A 26,078-nucleotide genomic window follows, 5' to 3' on the forward strand; every position below is an offset into this window, starting at 1 on the left:
GAATTGACCTTAACCAAAACAACCCAGCACTGGCCAATCCCCAGATTTCATTCACAGGCAGTTGTAATTTGCAAAATTAGGGAAGGGGTACATTTTATTTCATTAATCTAAAAATACATGTTGATAATGCTTCGACCTTAATGTGTATCTCGCCACTAACTCATCTTCAGTTTTCGATATTAGCAAATATAACATGCAAAATTAGACATAAAGTGCGTATTCCATGTTGATGCCTTGGCTAGAAGACATGATGCACAGAAAATGCTTAATAACTCAACCTTATGAGAGCCCAATATTAATATCTTCTTAAGTAAATATAAAGTACAAAATAGAGTGGCAAAGAAAGTATTGATCGATCAACAAAGAAACCAGTTATTGTAGTATCTAACATTTAGACCCCATATTGTTTGTCAGCATGCCCTAGTGCCAGCTGAACTCCACCACTCAATGCTAACATGGTCTGCCAGAGATGCAGGTTGTTTGCACTTCATGAGCCAAGTCAAGATATCAGAACTGATGGATAGCAAATATCAAATGTAATTAACAATTGGGCACCAAATATCTTCTAAGCATGTCACGTTACTAGCCCAGTTTCAATCTTCGTTAATGATTATTTGATGCAACAAGTGTGGTGAAACATTCCAGAAACTGGACCAGACTAATATTCAACATTTCATTCTTTGGATCAAAAGACTCAATGAGGGCTGGTCTACATGTTCTGATCCCCAGTACATTAAATTCCTTTTTCAGCAGTTTTCTTCTCTGATTAACCAGTGCAGGTCACACACAGAAAACATGCAGCAAGGTTTCCACAGCCAAATGGCATACACAGCATTCCTGATTCCCACTTTGAACGTCCTACCTCCATTTAGGTAGGAAATCTAACGTTAGAATATCTCCAAGTCTTAACATTAGGAAACACTGCTTTATTTTCAAGGAGCAAGAGTCAGCCAAAAAGGATGATTTTATTACATGCTTTATAAGATTTTAGCACCGCCCACCCATGTGACCGCTTAGATACCTTCTCCGTGTCTTCTGTCCAGCTCTGGAGCTTAATTGACATATTAACTGCTTTCCTAAAAGCTGGACCAGACAGGCATATTGCAATCCGACAGGTGACCCAGATCCAGCTGCTTTATGCTTTTTTCCAGATGGTTCTTATAGTTACTATTGCCCCTCTCAAGATTCATTTCCAGCCAAACTAGATTTGCTAATGTTCCTTCTGAGAATTTCTGCAACTTATGACAGCATTTTACAAAAACTGCAAGTCTAGCAAGAGACTCTTTTAATAGCATAAATTCCAATCTGACTTGAGCGATGATGTTGACCAGGGTAACCGGAAAGCTTGCTTATATGCTTTTACCATTAGTTTATCCAAAAGAGTGCTCTCCGCACCACTCATTATTTCTGTGCAATAGGAAAGCGTGGCTAGTAAATTAGCTCTTATGACTGATACCAACGGATTGAGGGTGTACCCATGGATAGATCTTGCTAACGTTCCAAAGGCAAGGTTGAGTGCCTGAGCTTTATCCTTTATTACTTTCCTGAGGGGTGCACATGAACCTCTTGAGTCTATCTTGACCCCTAAATATGTATATGTGGCCATTTCCTCAATTAGCATTCCATTTAGGTGCCATTTACGCTGATTGGAAGGTCTATGATTAAAAACATCACTTTGGTTTTGCTTTGATTTATTTCCAGACCATTGATCTTAGTATACCCCCCTAGAATGTTCAATTATCTTTGTAAAACTATTCTGGAATTGCTAAGGAGCAACAGATCATCTGCATATAACAGGTTGGACAGTTGACTGCTGCCAAGGGCTCGCATTGGAAATTACACCTAAAAGATATTTCAAGGCAATCCCCATGTTACCCTATAGGAGAGATAGGCCTTGCAATAGTGAAAACCGAACTTAGCAGTATTTCACTATCAGGACATGTAAAACACACCACCACATGTCCTTCTTCTTAAATACACTGCATCCTGCCCAGCCTATGGGGCTGCCTTTGGTCTACCTTAGGGGTACATGTAGTAAAAGGGAAGTTTCAGGCCTGGCAAGTGGGTGCACTTGCCAGGTTGAAATGGCAGTTTAAAACTGTAGAGACATGCACTGCAGTGGCAGGTCTGAGACATGTTTACAGGGCTACTCAGTTTGGTGGCACAGTCAGTGCTACAGGGCCACTAGTAGCATGTGATTTACAGGCCCTGGGTATGCATTTTGCACTATACTAGGGACTTACAAGTAAATCAGGTATGCCAATCATGGATGAACCAATCACCAATACCATTTAGACAGAGGGCACTTGCACTTTAGCACTGGTCAGCAGTGGCAAAGTGCCCTGAGTCCCAAAGGCAGCAAAATACGAAATTTAGTACAAGATCAAAAACAGGAGGTCAGCAGCAAAATGTTTGATGATAGCCGTGCAGAAAGGGTATTTTCAACAGTAGTATTGGTTCATTTGTTTTTTTTTTGCACATGCTAACACTGTCTGAACAAAGGCCTTACAGTGGTTTGATCCGAATAGTATCAGTTTGCACCCAAAAATAGGTTTAACTAATAGAAAAGTAACCAGTCAACCTTTTTGTAAGACTATCTGCTGAGCAGCAACACGTGTCACTGCATGTTTAGTAATTTTTCATCCGTTTGAGCAAATTTAGCAATTTCACGTAATGAAATTTAGACATATTTACCAAGATTATACAATTCCACCAAGGCACGGAAAGAGTCACCCATTGGAAAGGGGGAGACGGTCGTAACGCGAGCTGTATCGAAACTAGTCCGCATGGTAGCCCAGCGGTCCAACTTCTTATTGCTTCCTAGGGTAGGAATCAACTGGTGATGTGCCCCTTACATGCAGGAATAATCAGCGCAATCATGCTGTAATGATTTACACAGCTCCAGAGTTTTCGGCATCAAGACCCATCAAGGCACAGAAGCAGTATCTTGGCTCCTCCTGTGAAGACAGTGGGAGTCAGACCACTGGGCTACTGTGATTATAGATGGAGAATCTTTGATTTTTGAGGATTTTGGTGATACACCTGTGACTTGGATTACTGGCTTAGTGCCCTGTTGATGCTTCCTATGACACTTATTTGTGCTGATGATGACTTGTTTGTAACTTATGTACTGTTAGGGTCGAACCGTTTCTACAATGAACCTAATGTGGACTGTTACATGAAATATCTTAGAGGATTTATGACAATCCAATTTCTGGGCGTTGTACTGTAAAATCATTACATTTTTACAGCCACATGCTTTTTGATAGCATATTTTTGTAAATATCACTGATGCACTTTAAGTTCACTTATTCACCTTTCACTGCACCATCACTTTTTAGGAGAACCATTGTTTTTGATCCATCATTTTTATTGGTCTTTAAGGATATTTCTTGATGGTCCAAGTGATGCTGGCATCTTGATTCAAGAAAGAACTTGATTTACTTATAAAGACAGAAACATTTCTCTATCATATTCAGTTTAAGTAAAATCAAATATTTTCTTTGCCTGGGAGTTTAGGCTTATACTTCCCCATACCGACCTGATGTTGTTTGTCGTCTTAATCGCTACCCGGGTCCATGGGTTACAGGGTGTTGCCACATTTTTTGGACAAACACAAGTGGCATCCTCGCTATGCAGGTGACAGTTCAGTTAACACAGGTGATCAACAAACCTTTCAGGCATATTTTTTACCCGAGAGGACTGTTAGGGTAATTTAAATTTCAGCATAAAATCCTAAGGCAACTCTGGTTGTAAAGGCACTTGCTAGTGAAATGTGTGTGTATGTGTAATGACTGGTAGAAGCCTTCAATCATCCTGCTAACTCACATTTTTCTGAAATATGGACCTACACTTGCATTGTACCACAATACAACAACTGCTCAGGGGTTAATATAGCTTAGGGGTTCATAAGTCTACTGCAGAGGTCTGACTGTAACATGTACACCTCAGATTTGTATTTCATGTAAAGTAACTCAATGTGTTAATGCCTGTGTTGCAGAGATCCTTGCATAAACTGCAAGGTCACAAGTTAGATTCCTGGTAAAATGACTTAGAGGGTTATTGACTTTCTAGAAAAAGATTCATGTAACCTGCAAGACATACATTTGAATGCTTGAGTGGTTTACCCAGCCTTTCAATATTGTTAGGTTGATTAGAATGGTTTCATTAAGTGGTCATAAACATTTAGTAGTAAGTGCCAAAGCAATTCTGCTTGGACTATATTACTGATATTGATGTCATTTCGCACAGAAATATACACACATTTAATCTCTCTATCTTAAAAGTGTAATGAGCATGAACATTCATCTATGGCAATTTGTGAAGTGACTTACTGGATGTGTTTCTCTGATGGGTTCTGCAAGGCAAGTTCGAGACTCCCTCTGTGCTCAGACAAAGGAATTGCTGACATCTGTCAAATGAAGCGTTTACCCTGGAAAGGAAAACATGAACACTTTAGCATATGTGCAAGCTACTGATCTGCATTTCGATGGAAGCACTTTTAACTGTAAACAACAGTACGAACCTGTGTGGCAATTTACACACTCTTCAGGAATAAATATTGGTAATCCCTCAGTGGAACACATGAAATGTTTTGGAGACCTGAAATTCACCCCACAAGCAGCATGTTGGGCTACAGTGATTGAAGTAGAGGGGGTAGACTCAGTGCTTAGTTTGTAAAAGAATAAGTGCATGGACACAAGGTTTTCAGAAGCCTGTGGCCAGTGTTTTTGAAGGTGGGAAGCCAAATACCAAGGCGGTATAGTCTTGACCAGTGGCACGACAGAAGCCCCGGTAGTTCCCACGGTGCAGGTGGCCCCTGAGCTCAAGGGGGGACCCACTGCAAAAGTGGCAGTTGGTGGGCTGGGAAGGAGGGCCCCCTCCATGTACTTTGCAGGGGGGGCCCCCACAAGCTTGTTACACCACTGTTCTTGACTCCACCTCGTAGCTCTTTAATCCTCAACCAGACACTTCCTGCCTCTATGTAACCTTCTTGTAAATTCTCTTCCAACTTTGCTTTCTCCCTTGGTCACTTGTTTTCATCTCTCTTTTCCTCCATTCCCCCCCTTTTATGTTTTTCTCTTTCTTACTCTGAATCAAAGTATGTTGAGGACAAATAGGTGCCAGTCCCCTAAAATCAGTGGTCAAGGTGGGCGGGATCGCCCTACTATTTTAATTCATGAAAAAATGCCCCCTACTTCTTATTAAAAAACAACCATTCTGGGACGGTAACCTCCAATCATGCAAATGCTTCAGCTTAAGTTTCATTCAGGGAGTCCCCTGTGCTGTGAGACCGATGGAGGGGCAGGCAACATAACAATAAACAGGCCTTCTTGCCAGGGTGCCTCCTCGCCTAAAGAAATTTAACTGTACACAAATGGTTAATCTGCAAATGTAAAGGGGCTCGGGAGCAGGTACTGGTTTAATTGATCGAATCACATTATTTTCGACTGGAAGTGCAATGGAGTTACCAGCTGAGCTGTGCAGTGTGTGCTTTTCAGGGCAGTTAAATAAAGATAAATCATTACCTACAGTCTGGGTATTACTAAAACCTATATTTTGGAAGCACTGTTTTATTTGAAACCTTTTTGCACAATTGATAGCAGTCTGTTGTATACTGTGTGTAATGCAAGTTTAACATAATGATTTACATGTTTTTAGTGCTTCCTGTCACAGGTTCGACCCTCGTAGCACTAACAACACACAAGCCACAATTCTCCGTCACACCAACCACGATTTTATTCTTTGGCTTTCTGGTTACACACAGACCTCTCAATGCATTAGTTAACAGAGGTTTCATAATACACAATAGTGCACACACCACTGATTAACTTAACTTTTTTTTTCATTTTATCCAGGAGTTATTATGTATGTAACTACATGAAGAAGAATATTTTGTTTTTTTAGCCACATCTGTGACCCCTTCCTCACACTCATTGACTCCGCCCCTATTGCATGCAGCATTATAGATCCCATATTTTTTTTAATGCACTTCGACTGCTGTCTGAAACACGTGCTGGTGGGCCCCTCCTGCAACCACTGGCTCAAGTTAAGAACTACGTAGACAGGAGTTGTGAGGGGCACATCAAGTGATTTGTATGGCATGGTAATGTGTGTCGTATTTGTTTCTCTGCTCAGGTGGAAATTTAGATAGGGTTATTCTACCTTATGTTTTAATTTAAATGTTCTTTTTCATTTTAACCATCAATGGCGTCCATGGGCAGGACAGGCACTCACCGTATTACATTTTTGGATATTACAATCAGGTGTAAAAACTTGAACTAAAGAGGGACATTTCAGTAAATGGTGAATGTGTTTACTTTTCTATTATTACATTTTAAATTGAGAGGGATAAGCCAACCGATGTTTGAGGAAACATACCCAAACAGTGCTCCACATAAAATAACAAAGTAGCATGTGCCTTTCTTCCACTTGTTAGCGAAGTGTATCAGAAGTTTTCACATTAAGTAACAAAGTAACATATGCATCTCCCACCTGAAATGTGTCAGAGAATAGCAGGGAAAGGGGAAGATGGTGGTAGCTAAATGTTTTCTTCCAGCTGTTAGAACAATAAACAGGTGACAAACTCCACTGAAAAAATACGATGTCTGGATAATCCTGGAATTCTGTATTACAGCCAGGGCTGGACTAGGGAACTAAAAGCAGCCATAGGAATACTGCTCAAACCAGCCCCGCTCCATTCATTTTGCACAATCCCTGTATCCTATTCATACATTCTCTTTCTTCCCTTCTCTCCTTTCTCTCTTCTCCCTCTTTCATCACTTTCTTTCTACCTTTCATTTCATGCCTCTCTTTCCCTCACTCTTAAAGGAATTAGCCTCAGTCATCTGAGGATAGTGAAGGAGGCACCAGGAGCTGCCCTGGGCATTCGAAACCCATCTCCAAGGGCACCAGCCCACCAGGGAAAAGCACATTGGAATAAAAGGTCTGTCCAACCCTGATTGCAGGCACTTTGATGCCCAAAACGTGTGTTCACTGTAAAATCACCATTAAGGTGAGCTTAGAAGTATAATTGACACTTATACATATAAAGAGATTAGAATTTATTCCCGAGTTTGCATTCCTTAGGACAGCTTGAAATGACCTTATGAGAAGGCCAAACATTTGCATAATCTTTGTAATTTAAGATCATCATAACTGGTCATTCAGAATTACCAATATCCTCTGTGTTGCCAGCACCTTCTCCATAATGATGTTAATTAAAACATAAATCCCCTGTTTCCACAATAGCCCAATTGCAAACAAATACCTACACAAGCTAAAGACAATAGTCTCAGTATCATTATCACTTTTCAATGATCCTAAAGCTTGGGAATACTGCCTAAAGCCAATGTTAAGACATAGTGGGCATATCCATTGCCTTCTAGGCTTCATATATGCTGGACAGAAGTACAGGACATGCACCACATTTTCTATAGTAGATGCAGGGCACAAATTGCAATTACAGTCATCATGTTTGTTGTGACCGCTTTTCCATTTCGATGTAAAAGATCTCATTTCTAGAGTATAAAAGCAGAATTTTGCATAGTGTCTTGGCTAGTGTAGGCTCTATGCCATCCAAAATCTTTTCAAATAAAGGTAAGGGTATTACATCCAGAAATTGCACAGTCAATCTGTAGACTAGAAATAACATGCTTCCAGTAGATGGTCTTCAAGCTCTGCTTGGATGTCATTGTTAGGGAAGAAGGATCAGTCCAATACGTTCCTATACCTAAGATGTCAAAACAAAGTTCAACATTCCAGAGCTATTGGAAGGTGATGGAATTAACAATTTTAATCAGCTCCTTTAAACCCTCCCTATAAGGTACCAATTCCTGAACCATCCAAATCCTCACCCAATAAAGTATAGGTCTCAGTACTACCAGTTGCTCTATCCTTTTCAAACCTATGTCAAAGAGCAAGGGAATGAGTGGTGTACCTTTGGGAAGGTGTGATAATGACCTTATGAAAAAGTTCTCACCCAATCTCAGTAGGTGTGCATTCTCATTGCTTCAGAAATTGGCACCATATAGAGCATCTGGGTGTAGGCCTTTTAAACGTCTAGGGCAGCGGAGATAGCTCTAGAAATGGTGGATTGATGTCTCTTATGTACTGCTGTGGCTTTATGTTGGAGAATGGTTGTTAGGCCTGGCATCCTTAGGGTGGTTGTAGCCCAGGCTATTTGCCTTTCACCTCCTGTTTTTGCTGTATCTTTCTGTTGGACTTAGGACTCTGAGCACTTCACCACTGCTAACCAGTGCTAATGTATATGTGCTTCTCCCCTAAACATGTTAAACATTGGTGTTTCCACAACTGGCATATTTAAATTATTTGTAAGTCCCTTGTAAAGTGGTATGCAATATACCCAGGGCCTACAAATGAAATGCTCTTAGTGGGTCTGCAGCACCTGTTGTGCCAACCAATCAAATAGTCCTGTAAACATGTCTCAGGCCTGCCATTGCAAAGTCTATGTGTGCAGTTTCACTGCCACCTTGACTTGGCATTTAAAAAACCTCTTGCCAAGCCTTAAACTGCCCTTTTATTACATTTGAGTCACCCATAAGGTAGGCCCTAGGTAGCCCATGGTGCTATGTAAATAAAAGGCAGGGCATGTACTGCTAAGTTTTATATGTCCTGGTAATGAAAAACTCCAAAAGTCATTTTTCATAACTGTGAGGCCTACTCCTCTCATAGGCCATCTTTGGGAATTTCTTAATGTACTTTTAAGCTGTAATTTCTGATGAGAAAGTAGTAGCTACATCATGCTTCATGTTATTACAAAGGCAATGATAAATCCTCTTTACTGGTGAAGTCAGACTTATTATTACTATTTTAGAAATTCCACTTTTAGAAAGTGGGCATTTCCCTGCTCTTACTGTTCTGTGTGCCTTACAACTTGTCTCTAATACACATCTGGGCTAGGTGACATCTACACTTTGTGCATTCCCTCTAGACAACCACAAACATAGGAAGGGTTTCAATCAATCAATCAATCAATCAGAGCATTTGTAAAGGCACTACTCACCCGTGAGGGTCTTAAGGCGCTGAGAGAGGGACATTTATGGCATACATAGGGTATCGAGGAATGTGCAATCAATACAGGACATATCTCCAACTTCAGAGCAAAGAGATTCCAAGCATATGAACTCTTGTGGGCTCTGTTGGAATGCAAACATCCCCCGGGGACCTTATCTATTGATAAGGCAAAATACTAACAAGAGCTCAATAACCTTTAGTTAAATAATGGACACAGTGACCCCATGTTTGCAAATTTGTTATGACTTCTTATTTTTTTTATTCAGTTTCGGTCTCATTTTCTGTAAATCTAACATATTTATATATATTTTCTTATTAATACTTTTGTGGAGTGCTTACAAGTAATTTAAATAACAAAGCTGTTTGAATTAACACACTGATTCAAATCCTTGTGCATTGCAAAATTTATGGAATAGGGAGTCATTTCTCTCATTTCTTGTCTTAAACAAAAGCTCCATTTTAAATTAAATAGTGATCCTTTTACCAACAATGTAAATATTAATAGCCGACCCCTCACCTGCCTTTTAACCCTTTTGTTCCAACTTAATGAAGCATACAACCGTACACCAAAAGATAATTTAATAATTACTGGAGAAAGGTGTACATTTTTCTTTTACACTTTAAATAAGCTAAGATCAAAATATATTAAACCTGCCCTCAGAAAAAGATATCTATTTCACCCGTAATATATTCCTAATTTCCCATTAGCACGTGTAGGTTTGCTACTCATCTGCAAAGGGTACAATTAATGGAAGTTCATCTAAATCTGATTTAAGTGGAATCCCTTGAAGTTATATATGTGCAATTTGTCCACATCTGGAAATTTGAAAGCCAGTTCAAGTCTTTGTATTTTCATTACGATACTGCCTGCACACCAAGTCGTTCCTGGATCAGTCTCTCACTCAGCTCCCACAAGGCTGCAGCTGTCCTCTCATTCTGGGCTTCTTGAGAGGGCAAGCAGCGGCAGCAGTTGTTGAAGTACATTCCTCCAAGTCTCTCCAGATCGGAGGAGATGGCGCAGTATACAGAAGTGGCAGCCCCCTGCTGCATGGATTTTGTAAAAGGCCTGGCTAAGGTGAAAAGGAGGGTGTACACCCACCAGCTGCGATGGATGGAGGAGTACATCATATTCCCTGGATGTACTGCATTTGAGGTCACCCCGTTGGGAGAGAGACGGCGGTTCAGCTCATGGGAGAACAGTATGTTGCAAAGCTTAGAACAATTGTATGCTAACATTGCCCTTAATATCTGTAAACCTGTGAGATTCTGATGACACTATAACAACTCTTAAAGGAGATGAGCGACACAGAGACTCCTGAAGAAGGTGAACAAGACAAAAATGTCCTAGGTAGTTTGTCTGGAAGGTTGATTCCAGCCCGTCTTCAGTCAGGCTCCACCAGCTTCCAAAAATAGCAGCATTGCAAATCAACAAATGAAGAGGCAAATTCTTGGCTTTGAATGTTTCAGCAAAATGCTGCACACTGCGGAGTGATGCAAGATCCAATGGTATCACCTCCACCTTGGCTTTATGCCATTCTTCCAGGATTTAGCGCTTGGCTTCATCTGCTCACACCAGATTCCTGCAGGCTAGGATAACGGTTGCCCCATGCAGAGCAAAAGATTTAGCAGTTTCATAGCCAATCCCAGCATTAGCTCCAGTGACAATAGCAACTTTGTCAGTCAGATCAACACCTTTCAGTATCTCCGTGGCATAAGGGTTGGTGTGACAAAGGACTCATCTGCATTTTGATGGGCTTTCCTGGGCTAGAAGGGTGGAGGGGTGCTTACACTTACACTTCAAAAGGGAAGTGCCTGTCCCCACACTGATTACCACCTACTGATAGTCTGGAGCCAGGGTTGGGAGGAAAGGGGGACCTGTGCACTTCAAGGAGCTGCTTTGAAGTCACCCCCACTACAAAGGGACTTTTTGGTATAAGTACTGGGGCTCTGACCCGGCCAAGTCAGATCACTACTGGACTTGGGAAGACCTTTGCTGGAGTAAAGATTGCTGTGCTGTTCGGACTGTCACGCTGCCCTGTTGCCTGCTTATCTCTGCCCTGCTGCAGGCAAGGACTGGACCAATCCTATTGAGCAGACACATCAAAGGCTGCCTGCAACTCTCCTGGTGCTGCTGGACACTGCCATCTGTGAGTCCTAACCTTGCCTGAGATGCCCCTCTCCAGTCCTGGGCCTCAGAATTGCCTCAATTGTGTGTAAAACTTCACCATATTGCCCTTTGAAGCTGACGCAGAGGCTGTTCAATGACATCAGATTAACAGCCTGTGTGGTTCGACGATGACAGTCATCACACTTCGACAATGACGCATTACATTGATTTCAACGGAGTTTGATGTTGACGCTGGACCCCCTTTGCGCGGCTCAATGGCGACACAGTGGATTCTCCAACTTGACCAAAGCTCCACTGAAAGTACGCAGTACCTGTCAGGGTCCTGTAACCGGCCTACTCTCTATTGTGGTCGGCCTGACCTTTGGATCTGCACCATTCTCTTGTGACATCAAGCAACCTTTTCACTGCTAGTGACTTCTAAGCACTATTTTTACACTTAATCTTTAAAAATAAAATCTCAACTTCTGCTGATTGGATTTTTGTTGATTTAGAATTGTTTGGCTCAGATAAATATTCTCTATCTTTTTCAACCAAGATAAAGTACTTTTGTGGTGTTTTCTTTGAGTGACTGTATTTGTAAGTGTTGCACAAATACTTTACACATTGCTTCTTAAATTAAGTCTGACTGCTCTGTGCCAAGCTACCAGAGGGTGAGCACAGGGTAATTTAGTGTGTGGATCATCTTACCCTGACTAGGACTGTGGTCCTTACTTGGACAGGGTGCATACCTCTGCCAACTAGAGACCAAATTTCCAACAATAGTTCTACATTTTTGAATATAAGGATTCCATGTTTCCTAGCTGTCGAGTATTATACCCAAAGAGTTAAATTTGTATACATGTTCCAGTCTCTTTTGTCCCAGACAAAAGATATACTCCCTTTGAAGAATTTATGTAGTCTTCCTGCTGTATATTAAGTCTTAGATACATTGATCTCAAGCCCCTTATTGTCACAATATACCTTAAAATTATCCAATGGTAACTGCAGCCCCACGGGTGTTCCAGACAACAAAAGGGTATTGTCCACAAAAGTTCAATCATCAACATTTCATTTTACAGGATTTCAACCACTGCTCAAGCTTAGGTTAGTCGAAGGGCAGTGCACCTGTGCATCATTCTTCTAATGCAATCTTATTATTTGTAGGAGGATAGCATCTGGAACCCTTGACGATCTGAGGGAGCCACACAGTAAATGCCTTGGGGCTAGGTCAAATGCTACTCTCAGTTCGACACGTGCTACGTATAGGTGATCTTTCCTTATTTTTATATACTTCCAGATAATGATGGAAATCCTAAACACCTGGTCTACTGTAGTGACCTTTGGTCTAAAACCCACCTGGTATGGTGAGAGAACCTTAGTATCCTCCATCTACTCATTAAATGTATTCAAAGTCTACATTGCATAAACCTTTTGCAGACTGTCTAGCAGACTGATAGATCTATAATAATTAGGTTTATTCTTATCTCCCTTTTTGAAGATCAGGATGATCTCCACCCCCTTCCATGTTTCAAAAATACGTGCTCCTGAAGCTATTGAATTAGACAGCAAATTAACGATAGGTCCCATCTTGAAAAATCATGCAGGAAAAGATTGCCTGGAATGTTATCAGGGCAAATGCTGTGCCCAATGTAAGGGTCTCAATAGCAATCTTTGTCGCATTTAAGGAGAAATGGATTTTGTTTTCTGTGTTAGATGTTAAACTGCTGCTAGAAAATTTGAGGAGATGTTTGTGCAACTGGTGGTCAAGATGTACAAATAAAGATTAGAAAAGTGCTTAACCCACTCTGAAAGATATACAAAATGGTCAGTCTGGATACAACCATCTTTACTTCTGTGTACTATAATTCTCCAAAGTGTTGTGGAGTCACCTATCTTGGATGGCTCAATCAAGTCAGTCCAGTTTGCATCATCTCAATTCCGCTTCACTGTTACCACTGCTCTCTTACATAGTGCCCTGTCGTCATGAACAGCAGAAGTTGATTTGAATTTTAATGTTCTTCCCAATGCACAATCAAGATTTCTTATGGGATCCTTGGTTAAATATTGCTTTAGGTTCATAAATAAAGTGTTTTGAATTTCCACAGTAGGGATGTCCTGTAATGGGGGATCAACATACAAAGTCAAAGATTTAGAATATACATTGTATATCTTTTTTTAAACACATCTTTTTATTAAAGCATCAAGCAGGAATAAAGTCAGCATGTATAGCACTGGTTGGTGGAAATTGTAATAGCATCACAGTCATTCCCTCAAACTGAGTCCCCAGTTATACACTTTATAGGACCGTGTATCTGTAGTCTGAGTTTCATGTACTTCCACGTTACACACATGTACAAATATTAGCCCTGTGAGCGTTCCAACCTGCCCAGATTTTTCCCATTTCCTGAGGCAGTCTCTGCTCTCACATACCACCCATTCCGCCGACATACACCAATCTAAATTCTTTTTCCATGCCTCGACACTGGTGACTGAGCAGAGCCCTAAGCTTTAGCAATGTTTCTCTTTGCCACCACTAGGCCTGTTGTCGTCTATAATATTGGCTCTAGTAACCTCAGTCCCTCCCCAAACATTCAGAATACACTGTTTAGCTGATCAGGTAATGCCTGTACCCCCAATCGACCTCAGACAAATCACCACCTCAGCTCAGTAGCCATGTAAAAGCAGACAGACCTAAAGGATGTGGAAGAAGGAACCCACCTCCCCTCAGCCCTGCAAACATTGGTCATCTCCGGTTAATCCCATCTGAACCACAGTGGTTCTAGCAAAGAAGAAGCAGTGTATGATTGAGACCTGAATCAATCAAAATACAGAACAGATCGCAATCACTTTTGGGAATGCCATGGCTTCCTCCCATTCTCCTTCTTCAAAAATCCTTACATTACCCTCCAATTTCCTTTTCAATTGTTGTATAACATTAGGGCCCTCATTACAACCCTGGCGGTCGGTGTTAAAGCAGCGGTAATACCACGGACAGGCTGGTGGAAAAATAAATGAGATTACAACCGTGGCGGAAACCGCCAACATAGACAGCCACTTTAACAGTCCGACCGCCACGGTGGTAGAAACAAACAGCGTGGCGATAACCGCCAACAGACAGGCGGGAGACAAAGTACCGCCCACCCTATTACAAGAGGCCTATCCACCACTTTTTCCGGGGCGGAACCAACGCTATCAAAAGCACAGCGGAAACAGTACACAGAAGGGAAAACACTCACCTCTCGACACCCAACGAGGAGCCAGGACGCCATGGAGCCCGAACTTCATGTGTTACCCATGTTGGTTTACCTCCTCTTCTATGAGGAGTACAAACGGTGGCGGCTGCGGCGGCGACCACAGAGTACTGCGCCTACAACACAGGGGAGGGTAAAAGGAAACAGAGTGACACACACACCCAACACCCCCACCCTCACCATCACACACAACAGCAGACACACAAATACAAGTATATACAAATATGTACACCAACTACACAAGTCCGGATAGTGTACTAATCATTGTCCGTGGACCACTGGGCCCAAAATGCATGGGCGAGGCCCACACATGATACCTGACTCGAAACGGAGTGAACACCGCTGGGGCATCAGATCGAAAATATACAGGCACCTCGGGGGCAGGGAGGGGGGCACCTCAGCCTGATGAACGCACGACGCCACTGCTGCACGAGGGGGCTCCATGCCCATTGATGTATCCTGGGGAGTGCAAAACCACAGTCTCTCAAGTCTCTCCAGTGGGTGGGTTGCCCACTGCTTTATCCTGGGAGTGCAAAGCCACAGTCTCTCAAGTCTCTCCAGTGGGTGGTTTGCACACTGCTTTATCCTGGGGAGTGCAAAGCCATAGTCTCTCAAGTCTCTCCAGTGGGTGGTTTGCCCACTGTTTTATCCTGGGGAGTGCAAAGCCACAGTCTCTCAAGTCTCTCAAGTGGGTGGTTTGCCACTGCTGCATCCTGGGGAGTGCAAAGCCACAGTCTCACAAGTCTTTCCAGTGGGTGGTTTGCCCACTGCTTTATCCTGGGGAGTGCAAAGCCACAGTCTCTCAAGTGGATGTCATTCTCCACTGGTTCTGGAGGGGTCTGGTGCCCAGAGTGCTTCATCCTGCCAAGGACGGAGGTAGTGGATGTATCTCTCCACTGGTTCTAGAGGGGGCCTGGTGCCCAGAGTGCTTCATCCTGCCAAGGACAGAGATAGTGGATGTCATTCTCCACTGGTTCTGGAGGGGGCCTGGTGCCCAGCGTGCTTCATCCTGCCAAGGACAGAGGTAGTGGATGTATCTCTCCACTGGTTCTGGAGGGGGCCTGGTGCCCAGAGTGCTTCATCCTGCAAAGGACAGAGGTAGTGGATGTCATTCTCCTCTGGTTCTGGAGGGGGCCTGGTGCCCAGAGTGCTTCATCCTGCCAAGGACAGAGGTAGTGGATGTAATTCTCCACTGGTTCTGGGTGGGGGCCTGGTGCCCACAGTGCTTCATCCTGCCAAGGACAGAGGTAGTGGATGTCATTCTCCACTTGTTCTGGAGGGGTCATGGTGCCCAGAGTGCTCCACGTGCAGTGTGGCTGGTACAATTCCCTCACCTGGGTGTGCGTGCCACGAGATTTGCGAGGTTCAGGTAGCATGATACACAATGAAAGCAGCGACATACCCCACACTGCTGCGGCTGAGCCTTCCACCTGCAGGTGTAAACAGTGATGGACGAAATGCCTCATGGAAGCTGCCCAGGGTCCAAGAACTCTCCTCCAGCCTCAGATGACTGACCACTGGGGATGGTAGCCATGTCAGCGGTGGTGCCTGTGTCCGAGGACACCGCGGGCCAGTGGTGGTGCTTGCGGCGATGTCTGTCACGGCGGTGCTTTCAGTGGTGTCTGTTGCAGCGATGCTGGCAGAGGTGCATGGGTTAGCACCTGCAGAGGGACACAGCAGGATGTTTCCTGCAGCCTTGGATGGCTGCCCACTGGGGAAGATGCTGGGAACTGCGCTGAGGCTGTAGACGTGCCGGGGGCGGTGCAGGTGACGGTGCAGGTGGCGACTGTGGTGGCGGGGCAGCTAGCGGTGTTCGCCGCCATGCAGGTTAGCGTGGTCGTGGAGAGAGAGTGTGACACTGGTCCCTCAGTCGGTGCCACCATGCCCTCTCCTGACCTGCTCTTCAGCTTTTGGCCCTTCCCCAGCTTTGATGGTGCTGCAGTTGTCTTGCCACTATCCCCTTTGTTTTTTCATGAGCCCTTGGTGGCTGGTACTTTCGGCTTCTCCCTCCGGGATGTGGACACCTTTTTCACCTTGGCAGGTGGTGGAATGTCCTTGCCCTCGCTATGTGGCACACTGGCAGCCCTGATGGGTGGCGCACCCCATGACTCCGCAGTTGCTGGCACCACTGTGCCTGGGGATTTGGTGCCTGAGGTGCTGGGCTGGGACCTGGAAAGCCTGGCCCTAGGGGAAGGACGGGGGGTGTAGGGAAAAGGTCAATGTTGGCCAGGAAGAGTTTAGAGTTTCTTAGACACACTGGGACGGGAAGATGGAGGGGGTTTGGGAGTGGACGTAGAGGTAGTGGTTGTAGGAGGTGTACGTCTGCTGAATTTGGGTGAAGGTGCATGGGCCAGAGGCTGTTGTGAGTTGGATGGCTGTTGGGTGGTTGTGTGCCTGCGTTTGTGTACTTTTGGAGGAAGGCTCACAGACACACTGGGAGAGGAAACTGGGGATGTGTGCATGGTAGTGGGGGTGGGGAGTGCACATGAGCAGTGTGTGGTGATGGGCATGCTGGTGATGGAGCCAGTGGCTGAGGATGTAGTGCATGCAGGTGTGAGCGGAAACAAGACTGGGAGGGAGGAGTAGGACGTGGAGGAGGGGGACACAGTGGAGGCTGTGGATGTTGCTGTGTCTGCATGGGGATGGTGCTTGTGTAGTGCCTGTGGGATGTGTGGTGCTTATGTTTGCCTGAGCCACTCTTGTGTGTTGATGAGTGTGCATGCTGGTATGATGGTGTGCTTGGGATAGGCTGAAGTATTGGGTCTGGGTGGAGGAAGTTGGAGGGGGGAGGCTGGACACAGGGGCAATGGCTGCCATCAGTGCTGAGGCCAGAGCCTGAAATGCTCTCTGTTGGGCTGCCTGCCCAGAATGAATGACCTCCAGGTATGCATTTGTTTGTTGCAAATGCCTCTCGACACCCTGGATGGCATTCACAATGGTAGATTTCCCAACAGTGAGGGATCTCATGAGGTCAATAGCCTCCTCACTGAGGGCAGCAGGGCTGACTGGGGCAGGGCCTGAGGTGGCTGGGGCGAAGGAGATGCCCACCCTCCTGGGTGAGCGGGCACAGGACACACAGTGAGGGGCTGCTGGGAGGGCGGTGCTGGTAGGGGGTGTGGCGGCTGTACCTGCTGATGCGGTGGGCACAGAGGTGCCCGCCACCACAAGGGAGCTCCCATCAGAGGAGGAGTCGCTGTCACTGCTGTCTGCTCCTGTCCCCGCCGTGGAGCTCACCTCGCCCTCCATCCCACTGGTGGCTTCAGACTCCATTGTTTCGCCCTCCTGGGCCAAGTGGGTTGCAGCTCCCTCCTGCTCCAGTGCCAGTGCTCCTCCGCCTGATGATGCTATTGCACACTAGAACAGGGAGACCACAAAAAGGGGGTGGAAAGACAGAAGAAAGACATGCTCAGTGCATGCAACACCATTACCGTTGGCGGACACAACACACATGGAGCAGCCCTCTGCACTACGCCATGCACTAACAGTTCCTAGACATTTCAGCTGACCATGGGGTACGAGGCCTAAGACCAATTGCTGCACACCTGGAAGTCACGGGAGCCTGACTAGATGTAGATGGCTCTTACCACTGGTGGGGTTGGGGTGCCACATAGCCTGCCTCACAAAGGACCTTGCCTACAAACTTTGCCCTGGCCTAGGGGAACCCTCTGCCCACCTCCCCACCCAGTCACCTCATAACGTGCGCTGAGTCAGCTGAATGAGAGTGTACTCACCCACTTGTGGCTGCTGTGATGCCCTCAAGTGCCCATCCAACTCCGGATATGCCACCGCCAGGATCTGGAAGATCATGGGGGTCATGGTGCGACGGGCACCCCTCCCACGTTGGGAGGCCATCCCCAGCTGGGCCTCTGCCGTCTTCTTGCTCCAGTGGCGCAGGTCCTCCCATCTTTTACGGCGGTGGGTGCTCCGTCTGTGGTAGACCCCCAGGGTCCAGACGTCCTTGGCAATGGCACGTCGAATACCCTTCTTCTGGTGGGCGCTGACCTAGAGGAATGGTACAGGGGGAAAAGGAAATTACTTACACATCCGGACTGTCAGACTCATTGCCACCCAGTTCCCACCCTTGCCCTGACGCACATACACTCCCCATCCGCACATGAAGGCCTCAGCCCCCCCCCACATGTATCTTCCATCCACACCACTCAAATCAGGCATTGCCCATGCAGCATGCTCACAGTGTACTCACCTGTTTGTCTGGAGGACCGTACAGTTGCGTGTACTGGGGGAGGACCCCATCCACTAGTTTCTCTAACTCCTCCGAAGTGAAGGCAGGGGCCCTTTCCCCAGACATATGAGCCATCGTCGCTTCCAGACTGAGGTCACAGCAGCACTTGCAGTGTAGGTCCTCTCCTGTTGAAGGTCAGGTATCAAGTGAGTGAACAGACAGAAAATGGGGGTCACATCCGTGGCGGTGCGTACTGTCCTCTGTACAGCAATCTGGTGTCTGGAGACCACGGAACGCACCTTCCCCCATAGGTCGTTCCAACTCTTTCTGATGTCATTCCTAGTTCTTGGATGCTCTCCCACTGCGTTGACCCTGTCGACGATTCTGCGCCATAGCTCCATCTTCCTTGCAATGGACGTCTGCTGCACCTGTGATCCAAATAGCTGTGGCTCTACCCAGACGATTTCCTCCACCATGACCCTGAGCTCCTCCTCAGAGAACCTGGGGTGTCGTTGAGTTGCCATGATGTGGTGTGGGTGATGTGTGAGGTGGTGTCTGTTGTGATGTGTGAGGGGTGTGTTGGTGTGTGTTGTTTGAGGTGTGTGGATGTTGTGTAAGTGATGGTGTTGTTGTGTCTGTGGATGCTGATGTTGTTTTTGGTAGTGTATCTCTCTGGGGTGCTTTCAAAATTATGGTAGTAAGGGTTTGTGGGTAATGTGGGTGTGTGCTTTATATTGGATTGGGTGTGTGGGTGTGGTGTCTGTATGTGTATCAGGTGTGTGTATTTTGAATTGTCCAATGTGGTTGTGTTTTGTATATGTGTGTGTATTTTGAGCATGGCGGTGCGTACCCCTAATGGATTACTGCGGTTGAAAGACCGCCGCGTTGATTCGTGGGTCGTGATAGTGTGGGCGTATTCCTGTTGGAGTGACGGTGTCGGTTTTGTTATCGCCAGTTTATCACTGACCTTTGGTGTGGTGGACTTATGTGGGTGTCTGTATTGTGGCGGATTCCGGACTGTGGGTCGTAATACCTGTAGTGGAATTCCGCGGCCGCAGCGGTATGTTGGCGGTCTTCTGCACGGCGGTATGCGGGATTTACCGCCAGAGTTGTAATGAGGGCCTAGGTGTGTTACTGATTAGCTTTTATAGGTGAGTGAAATCGCCTTTTCGGGCATACATTAATCCTGAAGTTTGTTCTCTAGGGGTGAGGACTCTGGCAGGTCTAGACTCTTTGGAAGGCTAGCCTGTAGAGCATGCCGGACTTGTAAGTATTGGTAGACGTCTTCAGGGTATAATTGGTATTCCTGTTGCAACTCTAGCCATGGAATGACCCCCCTCCTTGTTTCCAGAGGTTTCCCATCCTGGAAATATCTATTATATTCCATTTATTAAAGCCCGGCTGATCCTGTAAAGTTCATAGGACAGAAGTCTCCCATAGTGGTGTCATTTGCATGATAGTGATTTTCCATCCTAATCATTTTTTTTGCCTTCCTCTAGAACTGTAATACAAACTGCATAGTGTCTGGCCATTTTGTATGTACTTTCTCACAATATAAAGCCCTGGGAGAACCTCGGTACCACATTGCCGCTCTGTCCATTTGGCGCCCCGGCTCCAACTTACCTTGCAGATCTTAGTGAAGACAGCCATGTTTCCAAGTATTTTTGGCTATTTTATAGTCTTATGATTATTCCCAACAGTTGGTACAACAGCATAAGAGCCAGTAGGGCAACAAATCTTCTTAATCAGGGAGTTTGTCATCATGAGATGCACTAGAAAATGATCACTATCTATCGTAGTATCTATCTTGAAGTCCATCATTTTGTCCCATAAGGAGACATCAATCAATATTTAAACACTTTTATACCTGATGCTCCTTCTGATAAAGGTACAGGTGCTTAATTTGTCAGATTTTGACCTGTCATTACAGGCTTACAAACCATATACTCTAAAAAAAAAAGAGGGTCATTTGCAAAGCAGCCATGGTGCAAGGAACAAAAGTGGTAGTTTCAAAGGATGGAATGCCCTACATAGTATCCTTCTCTTCTGTTACCAAATCGAGACCATACAATGGCTCAAAAGTGATGTTCTAATCCTCACTTATGATTGAAGGTCCTTTGATCTCTGGGCTGTTTAGATGTTTTTTCAGTGTCATAATGGTTAGAGAGTCCATGTTTTTCTGTCTTGGTCAGATGTACATATTACAAAACAAATCATTACAATCCCCCCAAGGTAGTTATTTTAAGTCGTAATATGTCTGGCGAGGTATCAATTTGACTAGCCCTCTCATGGTCTACCCACAGAGGATGGAACAATATTGAACAATATAGCCCTCATTACAACATTGGCGGTAAAAGCTGCTTACTGCCGTGCAGAAGACCGCCAACACACCGATGTGGCCGCGGAATCCCGCAACGGCCATTATGACCTACGGGGGAAGGTGCGTTCCGTGGTCTCAAGACACCACTTTGCGGTTCAGCGGACTGACGGCGGACCCCCACCTCCTCCCCCACAACTAACAACATGGGAGGAGCAGGTCTTGGCTATTCTGTATCCTGAGGGCCTCGCAGGAGTAGATGGAGGAATGGACTCTGGTAAATCAAACTTTAACTATTACAACCCCCACCCTACCTGCATGCCATCACATACCCCCACCCTCACCCTCACCCCCATCACTCCTGCTCCTCACAAATGTTCCACTATCACAACCCACACATCCCAACACCAAGCCCTGCATGCAACAACAAAGCATGGACACCCATCACCAAAGCATGCCCACTGCACATACCCATAGACACCCCTAAACCATCATCACACAAGGTCCTACACAGGAATGCAAGCACTGGGGTACCCGGACACTCACCCATTCCACACCATGGCACACACAGATGTAATAAACATCCTTTTATACCCCTGCAGGACCCCTACCCAACGTCACCGGACAGGAGGGTCCACACATGTCCACTCCACCAACAGAAGAGGCCCACAGTGATGACAGCAGCTCTGTCCAACTGGATCTAGATGACCAGCCCGGCCCATGGGGGACCTCTGGACAGTTGGTTCCCCTCACACAGTCACAGGCCACCACAGAGCTTCCCCCCTCTTGAAACACCAGCACAGCACCCACCCAGCGGGCCCATACCTCTGTCCCCAGGACATGTCAATCAGCAGTGTGTCCACCACTACAGGTAACCCAGGCTAACCCACCACCCCAACAACAACAGGGACCTGGGGGCAGTGGTAATGGGCACACGGTCCAGGGGACAGAGGCCCAGGAACATAGGGGAACTGGGAGGGCTGCAGTGCGACAGGGGGAGGACATGACCAGGGAACCCACTCTCCACAAGGCCCTTTCCTCCATCATGGGAACCTACCACCACTCCCAGGAGACGATGGCAATGGTACTGGCCAAGTTTCAGGAGACCCAGCTCCTGCAGGAGGAACAGTTTTTGGGCTTCAGGGAGGAACTCAGAGCTATCAGTTCCATCCCGGGCACCATCGTAGGGGTGCTGAAGGAAGTACTCAACACCAGGAGGGACACTGGCACAACAAGGGGCCCCTGACACTATGATGGACGATGAACTGCCCACCACCTCCGCCGGTGCTAGTGGACAGAAGGCACCGCCACAGGACCACCACACCAGCACTCCACCCCCTGCAGAGGTAAGAACCACCATGAAAATTGTCCCTGAGATCCAGGACAAAGACAGAGAACGATGCCAAGACCCCCGCCAAGAAAGGAGACCACCCTGAATGTCATCCTTCTGTCCCACTTTGTCACCCTGTCCATCCTTAAACTGCCCCAGCTCCACTTCCTATGCCCATTTGGGCAATGCACCTGTGAGACTAATAGACTGGACTCTGCCATGGACATTCCTCCACCATCAACCCTCACCATTTTGCAACCTCCTCCAATATTGAGCACTTAAATAAACACCCTTGAAGCACAAAACAATCTGGAGTCAGTCTGTGATTTTGGAATAGTGTATTAGCAATTACTGTGGCAAAATGCACTTTCAATTGTAATGTCAACATACCTATGTCACACAGCTCTAGTCCATGAGGAATCAAAGCAGATGTCACACAGTGGGACCCACATCTGTGAAATTGTAAGGGAAAGTGAAAACTCAGTGACCGTACACTGGGTGAAAACGACAGACAGTAGAGAGGTAGTAGTGTTAAAGTACATGTAGTAGGCAGGTTTGTATTCTTACCTGTGTCTCACTGGAAATATTGTAGGATCACCGAGTTCCTGTTATCCATTTCCTCTTCTTCTGCTTCCTCGTCTTCACTGTCCACAGGCTCCACAGCTGCCACAACACCGCCATCTGGACCATCCTCCTGCAGAAAAGGCACCTGGCGTCGCAAAGCTAAGTTGTGAAGCATACAGCAGGCCATGATGATCTGGCACACCTTCTTTGGTGAGTAGAATAGGGATCCACCTGTCATATGGAGGCACCTGAACCTGGCCTTCAGGAAGCCGATGGTCTGCTCTATTATCCGCCGTGTTTGCCCATGGGCCTCATTGTAGCGTTCCTCTGCCCTTGTCCTGGGATTCCTCACTGGGGTCAGTAGCCATGACAGGTTGGGGTAACCAGAGTCACCTGCAAATGGCGAGGGACAACTGTTAGACACACAATAACCTGTAGGGATATCCCCAGACCCAGACAACCATTCCCACTGACTTGCTTCCAGGTGCTCACCTAATAGCCACACACGGTGCCTCTGGAGTTGCCCCATCACATAAGGGATGCTGCTATTCCGCAGGATGTAAGCGTCATGCACTGAGCCAGGGAACTTGGCATTAACATGGGAGATGTACTGGTCTGCCAAACACACCATCTGCACATTCATGGAATGATAACTCTTCCGGTTTCTGTACACCTGTTAACTCCTGCGGGGGGACCAAGGCCACATGTGTCCCATCAATGGCACCTATGATGTTGGGGATATGTCCCAGGGCATAGAAGTCTCCTTTCACTGTAGGCAAATCCTCCACCTGAGGGAAAACAATGTAGCTCCGCATGTGTTTTAGCAGGGCAGACAACACTCTGGACAACACGTTGGAAAACATAGGCTGGGACATCCCTGATGCTATGACCACTGTTGTTTGAAATGACCCTCTTGCAAGGAACTGACAGCACCTGCACTTGAGGGGGGATTCCTGTGGGATGGCGGATAGCTGACATTAGGTCTGGCTCCAACTGGGCACACAGTTCCTGGATTGTGGCACGGTCAAGCCTGTGGGTGATGATCACATGTCTTTCCTCCATTGTCGACAGGTCCACCAGCGGTCTGTACACCGGAGGATGCCGCCATCTCCTCACATGTCCCAGCGGACGGTGCCTATGAAGGACATCAGCGAGCACAGAGTCAAACAACTCAGCGGTACGTAAACACAGTTTACACAGAACACGAATCCTAATCCGATATTTGGCCTGTATGTGTGTTGAGGCTAGGCCTAGGTATGTGTGACGCAGTTAAAAATTAAGCAATGTGGGCCCCTGAAATGGCGGCTGCCTGACCTGTAAAGTGGGACAATGGGATGTGAGGTAACTGAGCTGGCGTTGTACACCGTCACGGTAGGCAGTCCAAGACCGTGGCGCAATCCTGCATTGGTTAACATTGGACCCTATGGGTCCCAGGAGCCAATGACGATGTACGCCGGCGGTGACGGTACGCACCACCGCGGACGTGACTGCCATTTTCTATCTGTACAATCACTCGATACCTGATCTTCGACAGAAGAGGACCTACACTGCAAGTGCTGCTGTGACCTCGGTCTGGAAGAGACAATGGCTTGTGCGACTGGGGAAAGGGACCCTGCCTTCACATCGGAGGAGTTGGAGAAACTCGTGGATGGGGTCCTCCCCCAGTACACGCTACTCTACGGTCCTCTAGACAAACAGGTAAATACACTGGGAGCATGCTGTATGGGCTATGCCTGTGTGGAGTGGGGTGGATGAAAGTTGGGTGGGGGAGCTTGAGGCGTGCATGAAACGACGGTGAGTGCATGTGCATCATGGCAAGGGTAGGGATGGGGGCCAAGAACTGTGACGGTGCATTTGGTAATAACTTTTCATTTCCCCCTGTACAATTCATTTAGGTCAGCGCCCACCAGATAAAACATATTTGGCGTGCCATCGCCAAGGACGTCCGGACCCTGGGGGTCTACCACAGATGTAGCACCCACTGCCGTAAAAGATGGAAGGACATTCGCCACTGGAGCAAGAAGACGGCGGAGGCCCAGCTGGGAATGGCCTCCCAACGTGGGAGGGGTGCCCGTCGCACCATGACCCCCCTGATGTTCAGGATCTGGCGGTGGCGTACCCGGAGTTGGATGGGCGCTTAGGGGCATCACAGCAGCCACAAGGGGGTGAGTACACTCTCATTCTGCTGATTTAGCGCGCAGTGGAGGGGTCTGGGTGGGGGAGGTGGGCTGTGGGTTTCCCTAGGCCAGAGCGAGTTTAGGAGGCAAGGTCCTCTTGCGCTGGCAGACCCTGTGGCACCCCACCCCACCTGTGTACAGTGCCAAGTACACCTAGTCAGGCTCCTGTGAAATCGATGTGCGCAGATGTCGTCCATAGCCTTGTAGGCCATGTCCCAGGGATTGAACAGTGGAGGCCAAGTGCACGGCGTAGTGCAGGGGGTTTCTGTGTTTGTCGTGTCCGCCAACGGTAACGGTAATGCATGCACTCAACATGTCTTTCTTCTGTCGTCCCCCCCCTTTTTGTGGTCTCCCAGTTCTTGTGTGCATTAGCATCATCAGGCGGAGGAGCAGTGGCAACGGAGCAGGAGGGAGCTGCATCCCACATGGCCCTGGAGGGCGAGACAACGGAGTCGGAGTACACCAGTGGGATGGAGGGCGAGGGGAGCTCCACGGCGGGGACAGGAGCTGACACCAGTGACACAGACTCGTCCTTTGATGGGAGCTCCCTTGTGGTGGCGGCAACATCTGTGCCCCCCACATCTACAGGTACAGCCACCACCCCCCCTACCAGCACTGCCCTCCCAGCAGCCCCTCAGCCTTTGCCCCATTCCCGCTCACCCAGGAGGGTGGGCATCACCTTCGCCCCAGGCACCTCAGGCCCTGCCCCAGTCACCCCTGCTGCCCTCAGTGAGGAGGCCATTGACCTCCTCAGGTCCCTCACTGTTGGGCAGTCTACTATTTTGAATGCCATGCAGGGTGTAGAAAGGCAGTTGCAACAAACAAATGCATTACTGGAGGGCATTCATTCTGGTCAGGCGGCCCTTCAGCAAGCTTTTCAGACTCTGGCCTCAGCACTGATGGCAGCCCTTGTCCCTGTGTCTAGCCTCACCCCTCCAACTTCCTCCACCCAGACCCAATCCCCTGTACCTCAGCCTATCCCAAGCACACCTTCCGACCAGCATGCACACACGTCAACACACAAGGGAAGCTCAGGCAAACATAATCCCCACACATCCCACAGGCACTCACGCAAGCATCACACACATGCAGACACACCAAAATCCACTGCCT

At 46.9% G+C, this 26,078-nt stretch overlaps 1 pseudogene; it reads right to left on the reverse strand.

The window, feature by feature from the left end:
* Nucleotides 1-9,860: 9,860 nt before the first annotated feature.
* LOC138249584 (WW domain-containing oxidoreductase pseudogene) lies at nucleotides 9,861-20,227 on the reverse strand (annotated as a pseudogene).
* Between the last annotated feature and the right edge of the window lie 5,851 nt (nucleotides 20,228-26,078).

The sequence above is a fragment of the Pleurodeles waltl genome, chromosome 8, assembly GCF_031143425.1.
Source record: "Pleurodeles waltl isolate 20211129_DDA chromosome 8, aPleWal1.hap1.20221129, whole genome shotgun sequence".
Lineage (NCBI taxonomy): Eukaryota > Metazoa > Chordata > Amphibia > Caudata > Salamandridae > Pleurodeles > Pleurodeles waltl.